Here is a 14,793-nt window from a genome sequence, read left to right on the forward strand (position 1 = left end):
TGTTTTATTTCAAATCCAATGAGGTATAAACCGTGCTTAGATTGTAATTTTCGTGGAAGTTATATGTGATTTTATCTGCACTAATGAATATGGTAAAATGAAAAGTACACATAGCATATTTTTATATAAATATGTTTATTTCTCTAGAAAGAATAATGCGATTTTTATAAACCTTACAGGCTTACTAAGTATAAATCAAGCTAACATACAATATAATTGGTGTGTTTATATACCTAAGGAAACCCGAGCTACAGGTATGAAAATGGTTTAAAAAAGGGAAATTTGAGGTAAAATTTCCGGAAAATCCATCTGTGACGGGAAAACTTAGGGTGATGGAGAAAAACTGATTGCAGATTCGAATTCTACGTCAAAAGTTCTATTAGAATCAGGTATTTTCTTTCGTGTGCCAGAGAAAAAGTATTTTATTGTCGACTAGTGTTATTTTAGAATTGAAACTGATTACGCTGAACGTGAATTTGTTTTGCTGTCGTAAAGCAAAGGCAGTAATAAATGTAAATAAGGTTCTTATTATTAAATAAAACACAGAAGTATTTATTCCGTGTATAGCACAATATAATATAGTAAATAAGCAACATGATAATCACTAACGCCCGCAGGATTTTATCCAACGGGGAGGGGGGCAAAAGACCGATATAGAGTTTTTCGATTTATTGCCCTATATATATTAAAAGTCATAATATTTATCATTGATAGCGTATATCGTCTTACTTTTTAAAATCACCGCTGTAGCCTATTAGTCAGAACATTCAACTCCAAACATCATGTAGACAGAAGAGAAGGAAAGAGATATGAAAGGTGGCGTAAATAATTTTACTGGCCCTGGATCATCGATTTACTCATACCCGCCTCCTATTCCACGCGTTTCAGCTGCTGCGTTATATATATATAGTTCTATATCAAAAGCGCGAGAATAGAAAGGTCCGAGTCAAAACGGCCCACGTCAAAAGTGGCCCCGCGACAAAAGTGCGGTGTGTCGAAACTGCCCCGCGTCAAAAGGGGCCTTCGTCTAAAAGGCCTAAGTCTAAAGATCGTCGCGAGAAAAGAGCCCGAGTCAAAAGGGCCCTATGTCAAAAAAGCCCGGGTCAAAGAGGATCCAGCCTTAAAAGAGCACGTGTCAAAACGGCCCCGCGTCAAAATGGCCCGATTCGAAAAGGCCCCGCGACAAAAAGCCCAGAGTCAAAGAGGCCCCCTTTAAAAGGAGCCGAGCCAAAAGAGACACGCGTCAAAAGGGCCCGGTAAATACAATTCCACAGCTTAAAAGCCTGAGATCAGGAGTGCAAATCAGGAGAAAGAAAGATATGACCAGTGGTGTAAATAATTTTACTTCGCCCTTGATCATCGATTTACCCTAGCTGCCCCCTGCCCGCCGCATTTCAGCTGGTGAATATATATATATATATATATATATATATATATATATATATATATATATATATATATATATATATATATATATATATATATATATATATATAGTTCTATGTCAGAAGGGACGGACAAAAAAGCGAGGACAGAAATGCCCGAGTCAAAAGGGACCCGCGACGAAATGGTCCGAGTCAAAACGGCCCTACTGACAAAAGGGCCGGAGTCAAAAGGTCGTCGCGACACAGGGGCCCTATCTCAAAAATGCCCGGTTCAAAAACGACCCCACCTCAAAAGGGCACGGGTCAAAACGGTCCCGTGTCAAAAGGGCCATTGTTGAAAGGGCCCCGCGACAAAAAGCCCCGAGTCAAAAAGGCTCCGCGTTAAAAGGGGCCGAGTCAAAAGAACCCCGCGTCAAAAAGTCACCGCGATAAAAGGGTCCGGAAAATACAATTCCACGGCTAAAAGGCCTGAGATCAGGAGTGGGAATTAGGAGAAAGAAAGAGATATTACCAGTGGCATAACTAATTTTACTGCGCCGTGGATCGTTGATCATCTATTTACTCATACCTTCCCCCTGCCCCACGCATTCCAGCTGGTGAATACATATTCTGTCTGAAGGACATGGACAAAAGGGCGAGGACCGAAATGCCCGGGTCAAGGGCCCCGCGACAAAAGTGCCCAAGCCAAAACGGCCACGCGTCGAAAGGGCTCGTGTCAAAACGGCTCGGCGACAAAAGGGCCCGAATCCAAAGGGTCCAAGTCAAAACGGCCCCACGTCAAAAGAGCCCGGGTGAGAAGGGCTCGGCGAGAAAAGAGCCCGCATCAAAAGGGCCTGAGTCAAAACGGCGCCGCGTCAATAGGGTTCGAGTCGAAAATGCCCCGAGTAAAATAAGCCCGAGTGAAAAAGGCCCCGCGTGAAAGGGACCCGGTAAATACGGTTCACGAGTAAAAAGCCTGAGATCAAAGCAAGCGTGGAAATCAGGCATATACAACGGGATAGTCTACTTGGTAAGTTGAAGCGTTTGTGCAACAGAAGGAAAAATATCTGTAGTTATTAGTAACAAATAGGAAATCTGAATGGTGATATTAGTTTTGATTCGTTGTTAATTGTTCTGCAACAATCGATATTGCTTAAGTCGTTCTCCATGAAAGTATGCTTGCACTATCGTCTTTCTGAATTTGCATTCTCGTGACATAGCCCAATCAAACTTTATTTATTATTGACTTTCCCCTTAGTTCTAAAATTCCTTTTCTACCTCTGGATCAAAACATATTATGAAAAATATTCTGTGGAAAAGATTCGTTTAAATTTGCTGTGATAAGAGACATGTGGATCTGTATACAGGGTTAGTCAAAAGTATTGGGACAGAACGATAATAACAACATGCGTGGACAGAGGAAAAATAAAGGTTACAATTGCTATTATGCAAAAACTGCATTGATTTGGAGTGTGGTCACCATGGAAGCCATCTTGAATTGAGCCATATTGCATATCACACAACATTGTTTTAAATGTTAAAGGTTATGATTTTACACTTCAATCTAGCCTTGAATATTCCCACAAATGAGAATGTGCTCATTTTTGACATAATATGTTTGAGACAGGGTGTGCTATTTTTGGCATATGTATCTAATCGTAAAAGTATCATAACAAGACAGTAACAAAAAAACGCATGAACGGAAGTAAAGCAAATGTTACAATTTGGCATTGGTGTAGAAACTGTTAAATGATTTAGTGTACATTATGGCAGTTATCTTGATTTCCGCATATTGTATACCACACAATATTTTTAAATAGAAAGAGGAATGTGTGTCCTAAATTGATCCTAGAATCTTCCTAAAAACGATGACGTAAATTGATTTTTGACAGATCATCATTCCTTTACGAGATAGCATATGCTACGTTTGACATTTTTCTAGTAGAAAAATGTATCGGGACAGGCAAGTAATAAAGAGAGCGTTCCTCGTGTTCACGTTTCTGTTCGTATACTTGAATTTGTAGAGTGAGTTAACACATATAATAATAGTAAGTGTAATATATTTTAATTTTTATAAATAGTAGGTATATTTGTTGTTAATTGTTACTTTAAGAATATAAAGCAATTGAATGCTCTTAATATGCGAAGTTTCGAATATTCAGTAGAGCTCAACGAACGACTTCGTTCAAATAGTAGCAGGTGGTAACAGTGTTTTATCTTGTCAGTATATTGTGCTGTGTGAGGTTAGTATGGTAAGGGTGTGGTGGTAGAATAGCTAGAAAGAAACCGTATATTATCCAAATTAAGAAAAATAAGATACTTAACATTTCTAAAGCTTTCGTAGATAAGCCCAAAAATTGGTGGGAATATGCGTTGTCTTCCCACGAATATAAATTAAACCTGCATGGATAGGATGGTAGAATAATAGTTTTTTGGCAAGTAAATACAGAGTTAATGTCAAGAACTTCAGCCTACTGTAAACCACGGACGAGGAAGTGTAATAGTTCGGGTTATTCACGTTCATCAGATGTTGGAGAGTTATTGTGTGATGACGAGATTATGACACACACACACACACTATATATATATATATATATATATATATATATATATATATATATATATATATATATATATATTAACGTGATTAGGGCAAATCTTCAGAAAAATACGGAATATCGGGGAGGATGAGATCTTGTAATTTATCAAGGTATTTATTTTAAAATATACAGTGTGTTTTAAAACAACACCGACAACGTTTGGGAGGTGATTCCTAACATCAAGATAAGACAAAAAGTATACTCCAACCTTGGTGCACAAATGCTTCCTTTCGGAGTTATAAGCTGCCGAAAACACGAAAAAATGGACTTTAAGAGTCCATAGCTCCAAAACTGTGATCTATCGTAGTCGGGTCAAGGAACTTGTATGGACCCTATCCAAATATCCATGTTTCAGAATCCTGCGCTACTTCCGCAACAATTTTTGTAGAGGTAGTTGGAGAGCACTTCAATTTATGTGCTGGTAGCCAAACTCCCGGTATAAAAATTGTTGTGTCTTGACCCGACTACGATAGGTTCCATAGTTTCGGAGCTATAGACCTTTAAAGTTTATTTTTTCATGTTTTCGGCAGCCTACAACTCCGAAAGAAAGCATTTGTGCACCCAAGTTGTTCTATACTTTTTGTCTTATCTTGGAGTCAGGAATCACCTCCCAAACGTTATCCGTGTTGTTTGGTACACCCTGTATATTGTAAGGAAATGGCTGATTTAAAGATGTCCAAAAATGCGTGACTCCGTACCTCAAAATACCGAGTTTAACCTCATTGAGAATCTTTGCAACGTAAGGTCAACATGTACGAGTTACGGTGATAGAATGTTCGGAAAAAGCATTACTCACAGCATACAACAATATTTCTCCAAGCTATAGCAGGAAAATTGATATAATCATGCCGAAATGCTTAAAGGAAGTTATAAATCGTCGTGTGTTCGCTATTAAATACTAAATGTATTAACTTGGAGGGAGAGCAGATTCTATCTGCCATCTAGTCTCCAAACTTGGATCACGTGTGGCTCCAACAGGACGAAGCGCCGCCACACTATAGACTGAACTTTTGACAATACTTACATAAAAAGTAAAACATTTTCACAACGATGGATTGGTAGACGAGTACCATCGAATGGCCTGCAATATTTCCCTACCTATCACCCATGGGTTACCCTCTATAGGGGTAAATTTTGAACTACGTGCATCACATCAAACCACACACCCTGAATGACTTATCATCTTGTGAAAGAGAGAAGTCTTCTTCGTGATATGCTACAGCATGCACTTCCCATTATTTATGACTAAAGTGGCCTATTGGCAGATAATCGAGAAAATGAAAATAAATATAAGTAAATGTCATATATTTTTTTCTCTGTAATATGCAGTGTACGCCTACCCACAGGAAAATAGTAAACCTTTCAGATGCATTTGAATTTTTAAGTCAAACGTAGCACACTCTATCCCGTAAAGAATTAGCGATAGGTGAAATATGAGTTTAGGTTTTCGTTTAGAATACATCCTAGACACTATTGATGTCACACATATCCTTTTCATTCAAAGAATGTTGTGTGACATCCAAAGTGGCGGAATCAATGTTGGCTGCCACGATGTCCACATTCCCATTCAATGCAGTTTTTGCACCAACACCCCCCTGCAAAATTCGCTTTCCATACGCCACATTATTACTGGATTGTCCATGTCCATGAAGTTAGCAGGCCACCTATGGCAGGCCAGAACTTCGACTTCACACATCATTGGTGCTTCGTTTGTGCTCGTTAGTGTCTCAAACCCCATCGTTAGTGCTACGAAAATAATGCCTCAATTTTAATAGTTAATGTTGGCCTCTAACTTCATGCCAGCAAGCCAACATATCAAAATCACACCATAAGTGAAATTGCCGGTTCGAGCAGCGTTAGTGCTCGTTAGTGCTATAAACATTAACGTTAGTGCTTCTATGTATACAGTTTTTAGAATAACAATATGAGTCCGTTTTATGAAGCTGGCGTGAACTTGGCAGGCAACTTATGGCAGGCCAGAACTTCGACTTCACACATCTTTAGTACTTCGTTAGTGCTCGTTAGTGCCGCAAATTTCATCGTTAGTGCTACAAAAATAACGTCTCTTTTTAACAGTCACTATTTGCCTGCTAACTTCATGGCAATGAACTTGGCAGGTCATCTATGGCAGACCAGAATTTCGACTTCACACATCGTTAGTGCTTCGCTAGTTTCACAAACCCCATCGTTAGTGCTACGAAAATAACGTCTCAATTTTAATAGTTACTATTGGCCTGATTCGCCTGATAACTTCATGCCAGCAGGCCAACATATCACAATCACACCATAAATGAAATTGCCGGTTCGAGCAGTGTTAGTGCTCATTAGTGCTATAAATATTAATGTTACTGCTTCTATATATACAGATTTTTGCGTAATAAAATAGATTCGTTTCATGAAGCTGACAAGCCACCTATGGCAGACCACGATTTCAACATATCGTTTGTGCTTCGTTCTTGCTCGTTAATGCTGTATATCCCTCCGTTAGTGCTCGAAAGCCAACGGATATATATGATATTTAAGCTGGATCGCTAGTCACATTTAGGGTAAAACTTTCTCACTAGATGGCAGAGCACATTGCGACTCATGCGATGTTGCCACATGAGTTACGAATAGAAAAGTGTTTAGAGACGATCACATTTTATAAATGCACACCTAAAGATTATAACAGTTCCAAGTAAGAACACTTTTACGCAGTGGCGGCGGTTGGACGTTAAAAGTGGGGGGGCAAGACATGATCTTAACAATTGTATATCAATGTTAGATTTCCTGATTGTTTCTAACACTGTTTGATGAAAGGTTGTATAACTAATAGGATATTATATTTTTTCACTTAAAATGCCGTATATCGTATTTCTATTTTATAAAGTAAATTCGTAAGAGCAATACAGCTAGGTACTAGACCTTATACTCTTAAACAACGAAAGTGTAAGAAGAGATTTGAGTTCTTGCTCATGAACATCTTAAAATTCTGTCTGGAAAATTGTGTAATCAGATTATTTAATAAATTTGCTAAACAAATAAATAGAAGGGATAATATTAATTATAGTAATGAATAATGACGTTTGTTTTGCAGAAGTTATATTGAAACTGGGAATTAATGAAAAACTTATACTTTTAATCCCACACATGCCATTAAATGAATGTTTTTACTCTTAGAAAATGAAATGCAGTAAGTACTGTAAGCATATGCTATGACATTTAAGGAAATATGCAATTGCAATATTAATTGCTTTGAATTGCAATTAAAACGCAATTCCTGTAGCTTTCTTAACTCCACGGGAAGACAAATACCCAATACGTACTCACGCAATGGCAAATATCATATGGCATCTTTTTTTTTTTTTTTTTTATGAAACAGTAATACATACAAAACCTTTACCAGGGTGTCCACATTCTGGAAAATAAGTGAAAGTCAGGGAAAGGTCAGGGAAGTAAAAATGTTGCAGGTGAGGTCAGGGAAATGGCAGATTGGTCAGGGAAAGTCAGGGAAAAATCTATTTTGGTCCACTGTTCAATTACTGAATTTATGAAATAGGGTTGATTTCTTTACTGTTTCTGGATGCAAAATGTAGTGTCCTCAATGATGATATTGAGGGAGAGTGTGTTCTCTGATATAGTTGTTGAAACTAATTTTCTGCGAAAAACTCATATCTAACTGCATCCTGGCATATTTGCTCAAAAGGGTAAACGCTGTTCTAGAAGAATTGCATGGTGACAGCGAACAAATAGTATCTCCAGCTCACAGTGAAAGCTCAGACTGAAGAATTTAAAGAACACTCGAATGAATTCATGAAACGAAAGAGAATAAGGCCAATTATGGAGAGTGTGGAGGCTGGAGCTTCTTACTTTTTTCTATATTTTTAAGTTATTGAGGGGTCAGGGAAATCTGGAACTTTCTTATGGAAAGTCAGGGAAAAGTCAGAGATCTTTTCTCCAAATTGTGTGAACACCCTGTTTACATTTCCAAATGAAATTATATGTTAGAGCGTCACTTCAAAAAAGTGGGGGGGGGCAACTGCCCCTCTTTCCCACCCTAATCGCCGCCCATGCTTTTACGTATCCAGAAACATCTGCGGGATTTTTCCAAGGGCGGGGAAGGGGCAAAAGCCAGATATACATTGATATGCATAACGCTTAATGCAAAACAATTATTATTGAAGCATATTGCATAACTTTGTGGACTACATTGAATAGGCCTATATTAAATATTCTAATGGGTGTAACCAAATATAATATGCCTTTACGTGTGTTTCTGGATAAAAGTGTTCCGAAACAACCAAACTCCTTTCGAAAATGCAGGGTAAAGCCATTGCCCCTTTTCTCCGCTGCCCATGACCTTATCGTTGACAGAGCCTATTGCTTTGCTCAATTGTGACATTCACCTAGGAACCGGTTGTTAAAATTGTATCTCCACTTCCATATCCAATACTTACGGAAACAACAATTTTCTAGTTTTATGAGGTGTCAAAAACCATTAAAACTTTTTCTTTTAACATTGATCGAGTATGAAACACATGAATTTAATTTTTCTACACAATCCACTCTACGCTCAATATAAGTTTCCCATTATTTAAAAAGTATCCCAATGCCTCTGAAGAACTTTTTTTTTTTTGATTGGCTACGCAACCAGTCATATACCATTTGTTGCACCTCTTCATCAGATTGCAACTTCTTTCTCTTTAGTGCCTTCAAGAGATACAAATATGTGAAAACCACTGAGGCGAGATTCGGTACGCAAGGAGGATGAAACAAAGATTTTCAATGATCACAGCCATTGCACAGGCAGTAGTATGAGTCCGAGTATTGTTATGTTGTAGAGGAAATTTGTTTTCAGAAGTCAGTGTTACTTCGTATAGTAGGTTTACGATTTTTTTTTTTTTTTTGAGATCGGAATACAAGCTATTATTGACTATGAGTTCCGTAGGCTCTAATGCTCCAAAATGACACCCTTTTCCTCGATTCTGCACCAAGGCTAAGGGAAATGAAAAATGGTGGAATGAAGAAAGTGGGAGGAAACAGGAGAACCCCGAGAAAACCCAATACACGGCGTTTCTTCACCACAAAGCCCACTTAGCTGGGATCGAACCATGGACACCATGCACCAGAGGTGAATTCTCTACCATTGAGCCACCGCGGTCCTGCTTGGGCTTGGTCGTCCACATCCAATCTTTGTTTTGTCCTTGCTTAAACAACTTCTAGTTTTGTTCTAAATCCAGACTCCATATTGGCGTAGATATTAATATTACAGTCGATTGGTAAAATCAATCTTCCACATTTAAAAACTAAAGTACACACAAGTACAAAAATAAGCATTTACCATAAAAACACTAGCTGCAAGTATTCAAAATAGATTTATGATTTCTAAAAATCAATTGAAAATTGCTATTTTTAATTAGGCAGCTAGTGAAAAACAGCAGCTTTCGACTTGAGTCGAGTTTAAGCTCAACCTAAACTCAGTTGACCAAAGTGAACTGACCCGACCCGACCCGACAACCGGACCCGAGCTGACCGGACCTGAGTTGTCCCGACCCGACCCGACCCGTAACGCGACCCGTTTGAGAGCACTACATCGCTTAACAAATTCATTATTGGCTTATTAATTTCATTATTGGCCTGCCCTTTGACATGAAGTTAGTAGGCCAGTAATGAAGTTTTTTTAATGTGTATTCTGTGGAGCACTAACGTTGAAGTTTGTGGAACTAACGAGCACTAATGAACCACTAACGATGAGTGAAATTGAATTGTGTCTGAAGTAGATGTCGTTCAGGTCTGTTGGCAGGAAGTTGGAAAGCCAATAATGGGTTTTTAAAAAAACAGGCATTACATGTCAGTACTAATGATGGTGTATACGGCATATCAAAGCAGTAACGACCTAGCCGTAGTCGTTATCTGTGGAACAGAAACGATGCAATATGCTGCATTAACGAAGCACTAACGACGGCTGTAAATGAAATTGTTACTAGCGACACGTTTCATTCCTGGTCTGTTGTAACGAAGTTAGCAAACAAATAATAGTTTCTAAAAAATGTAGCTGATATATGTGCACTAACTACATGATATACATCATTAACGAGTACTAACGAAGCACTAATGATAGATAAAATCACAATTGTGGTCTGCTGTAGGTTTCGTGCGTGGCATGTTGGCATGAAATTAGAAGGGCAAAATGGATCTTTTAAAAATGTAGCTGTTATCTGCGGAGCATTAACGATAAGATATTACGCAATAACGAGCACTAATGACGGGTGTAATAAAAATTGTGTTCTACCGTAGATTTCCCCTGGTCTGCTGGCATTAAGTTAGCAGGCGAATAATGCCTTCTTAAAAATGTACCGTTATCTGTGGAGCACTAACGATGAAACATGGGGCACTAACGAGTACCAACGACGCACTAATGACGGGTGTAATCGAAATTGTTTTCTGTCGTACATTTCGTTCGTTGTCACTTGGCATTATGCTGCAGAAAATTATTGGCTTTTCTAAACCATTGTGTAGCCATTATTTAAAAAATGTAGTCATTATCTATGGAGCACTAACGATATAATACTCGGCAGTACCGAGTACTAACGAAACACTCATGACGGGTGTCATCTGTCGCAGATTTTGTCCCTGGTCTGCTGGCACGATGTTAGCAGGCCAATAAGGCTTTATTGAAAATATGTAGCCGTTATCTGTAGACCATGAACGATGTGATATCCTTCGTTAACGAGCATTAAAGAAGCACTAATCAAGAGTAATAGAAATTGTGGTCTGAAGTATGTTTTGTCTCTGGTCTGCTGGCACGAGTTAGCAGGAAAATATTAGTTTCTTCAAAATTGTAGGCGATATTTATGGAGCACTAATGATGGGCAAAATCGAGATTGTGGTTCGCTGTCCGCTGTAAGTTCTGTGCGGCGTGTCGACTAGGTAGGGAAATGGATATATATATATATATATATATATATATATATATATATATATATATATATATATATATATATATATATATATATATATATATATATATATATATATACAGACTGTTCCATAATTCGTGTTATTTTCTACAGCGCTGGGAGAAGATGAAGTTTATACACTATTGATGTAAAATTCGGCACTCTTATTGAGAAATATCTGAATTTTTCGAATTTCTAAAGAAAATAAGAGAAAATTGCTGTTTAGCCCCCCTTTTAGGGGTGTAAACACGAAAGTTCATTTTCCTTATGGGAGATTCAATGTTAAATTTTAGAAGCAGTTTTCTCCAATAATTATTCGTTAAGATTTTGGAGAAAATGAGTTATATTTGTTACAAAATGCAAAAACACTTATTCACAAAGCTAGTAAAGCCGTCTCAAACATTATTTTGCAAAGGTCTCCCTTTTGGGGGGCAAGCGGCGTAAAAAGGTGGTGGGTGATATGTTACCAAAATCCCAAAATTTATTTTCGGAATGCCAGTAAGCGTGAGATTAACCACAAATGTCACAGAATTAATGCTCCAATGTCCTTACATGTAAGAGTGACTGATAATGGGGCTACAGCCTCCTTTCAAAAATAAAAAAAAATCACCATAAATATCCTTAGTAGGGACATACGAGAAGAAGGTATTTTTGTTAATTAATGTGAAATTTGGCGTAATTGTATCAAATGAGTATGCGTTTTTCAAATCTGGAATGTTATTTTGATAACGCACCGCCTTAGGGGGGCACAGGGGGCGAAGCACTCAATTATGGATCCTTATAAAAATTCAAAATGTTGTTCCGGAAATACCAGTGAGCGTCAGATTTTTCACCACTGTCACAGAATAAATATTCTAATGCTCCTTGCATATGCCAGTGATTGATGTGTTGCTACAGCCACCTTCCACTAATCACCAAAAATCACGATAAATATCCTTAACAGGGACATACCAGAAGAAGCTTTTTTTCTATTGGTCGATTAATGTGAAATTTGGCCTTATTGTAATAAAAAGTTATGTATTTTCCAAATCTGAAATGTTATTTTGGTAAGAGGGGACAAAGGGCGCGGTTGGTAATTTTTGGCTTTGGAGGGCACAGGGGCCGAAGTATAAAAATTCCAAATTTTATTTTGGTAGTGCCAATGAGCATGAAATTAATTGCAAGGCACACAGAATTAATGCTCCTATGCTATTTCCATGTACAATCCGCAGCAAAGAACCTGCAACATGAGCATGTAAGTTTATTGTGAAACTACGACTAACAGCACCTCGGCGTCCTCCCCTGCACACTTATTTTGGAGCAAAAGACTTCGTCGTTTCACAATAAACATATATGCTCATGTTGCAGGTTTTTTTTTGCTGCGGACTGTACCAGTGACTGATATTAGGCTACAATCCCCTTTCATAAAACAATAGAAATTCATGATGAATGTCCTTATACACAAGGACCTATGGGCAGAAGGTAAATATTTTTCATTATTAAAGTGAAATTTGGCATTATTGTCGAAAAATGTTTATTTAGAAAAAGAGCTAAAGTGACAATATGATAATGGTCATGTGTTCATCTATTTTAGTGGTGTCAACTCAAAATTTGATTGGCCTAACTGGAGTTTGAATGTAAAATGCGGAAAGCAATTTGCTCTATATTTATACGAATTTTGCTGTAAATTAGCAGTTTTAGGTGGAAAATACGATACAATTCCTCTTCTTCCTCCTTTTTCATCTATGATGGTACATGCGTTTCTAGTTTTATTACGCCAAACCTCCAAATTGGGGAAGATAGGCAGTAAGAAAAATTCAAACTTTTCGTTATTTCCCGTGAGCGTCAAAATGTTTGGAAATATACCAAAATTAATGCTTAGAAGCTACCTCCATGTGCCAGCGACCACTTTAGTGATTCAATTCCCCCTTCCCGGTCCCAAAATTATTTAAAGAACCACACCACTTTGTTTTATTATCTTCCATGCTTCTCTCTGGCCTATTCAGAATGCATGCTAAGAGATGTGTGTTTAAGAAGCACTGGAACACGTCCGAATCATTTGTTGGCGTCCTACTGTAAGCTGATTTTAAGCAATGTCAACAAACTTTTGTTTATAAAACACCCTCTAATTCATGACTCAACTTCTTGTTCATGTGTGCTGACAACAGTTTCAGACCTTTTTTTATCGCAATACGCCAACGATTTACGAGTTAACGTGTTGACAGTTCAATAGGATTTCGTGTCTGTAATCAACACCTGGGTTAGATTGCCATCTTCGGAAATGGACATTACATAGTAGGTGGATCTCGGGGATAGAAACTTGAAGGTAAAACCATACAAGGTCCGAATGGTTTCTGAATTGTGTGCAAGTGATTATGGCGATCGTGTTTATTTCTGTAACTGGTTTATCGAGAAGTTAAATGAAAACCCTGTCTTCTTATTTCAAGTGATGTTTTCCGATGAAGCAAAATTCTTCTTAAATGGTTCTGTGTCCTCATCACATGCAGGATATTGGTCATCGATACAGCCGAACGTGAGATCAGAAGTGTCAATGGACAAACGAGGAATAAAGGTTTGGTGTGGTATAACTGCGACTGAGGTGATAGGACCTTTCTTTTTTGATGAAAATGTAACAACGTCATCATACCAAAAGCTACTAAGAGAAAAAGTATTTGCTGAACTTGATCGTTTAATTTTAGGTCAAAGTGATGAATTATGGTTTATGCAAGATGGAGTGCCAGCGCATCGCTCAAATACGACTATAAATCTTTTGAGAGAGAAATTTGGGGAACGGATTATTTCTATGGGGTCAAGTGTCGAATGGCCACCAAGAAGTCCGGATCTTACACCATGCGATTTTTTCTTGTGGGGATTCCTAAAACAAATTGTCTACCAAAAATCATGTAACAGTGTAGAGGACTTGAAACAGAGGATTGTCCACAGTATAGAGATGATCACTCCAGATATGTTGGAGAAGGTGTTCACAGTTTCTTTAGTCAATCGCATTAATTTATGTCTTGCTCATTCAGGATGGCATGCCGAATAAAAGTAAGTTGATTTTATGCTTTTTACACTTAGGTTAATGATCTTTTTAAACAATTAGTGATAGTAGAGCCAAAAAGAGTAGTTTTCAACAAAGAATAATTTCCAGCAACTGATTCTTATTCCTCGGGAAACATTTGTTTCTATTACAACCGTGTGTCCGTGTGTATTACGTCTGCAGTACATACGAGTAAGTTGTTATATGGAAAGTTGGATAATACGGTTATTGTGTAAGAAGTAATGAAAATACATGCTTTTCCTTTTTACGAATAAAGCAAACAATATTAAAACTTAAAGCTCACTTTTAATTTTTAAGATCTTACTTTTCATTAAGATTTTTTTTGTTCCTGCTAGGTTTTTTATTGTCATTTTGTGTTCTATTTCGAGATGGTTCTCCTTAAGTGTGTAGAAAATACGTAGGTGATACGTGTGTGAGATTTTCTGCTATAAAAAGAGCCCTAATTCATTTTTAAAAATATAAAATTCTTTGATTATATTCCTGTAACACCATAACAACAAAGCTATATGCATAATCAGTTACACTGACAGAAGTTATTCATTTACAGTAATTTCCAGGTTTATTATATATATATATTTTTTGTTTTGCAATATTGACAACTTACATATTAATTATGACATATTTATTGTGATTTTTGGAAGGGGGCTGTAGCCCATATAAGCCACTGGGACATGCAAAGAGCATCGGAATATTAATTCTGTGACATTTGTGACTAATCTCACGCTCATTAGAATTTTCAAAATAAAATTTGGAATTTTCATAAAGATCCACAATCTTATGCTTCGCCCCCTTTGCCGCTAAAGGTGGTGCGTTATCAAAATTATACCGAATTAAAAAAAACGCCAGCACCA

This window comes from Thermobia domestica, chromosome 11, assembly GCF_964235325.1.
Source record: "Thermobia domestica chromosome 11, izTheDome1.hap1.1, whole genome shotgun sequence".
NCBI classification, from domain to species: domain Eukaryota; kingdom Metazoa; phylum Arthropoda; class Insecta; order Zygentoma; family Lepismatidae; genus Thermobia; species Thermobia domestica.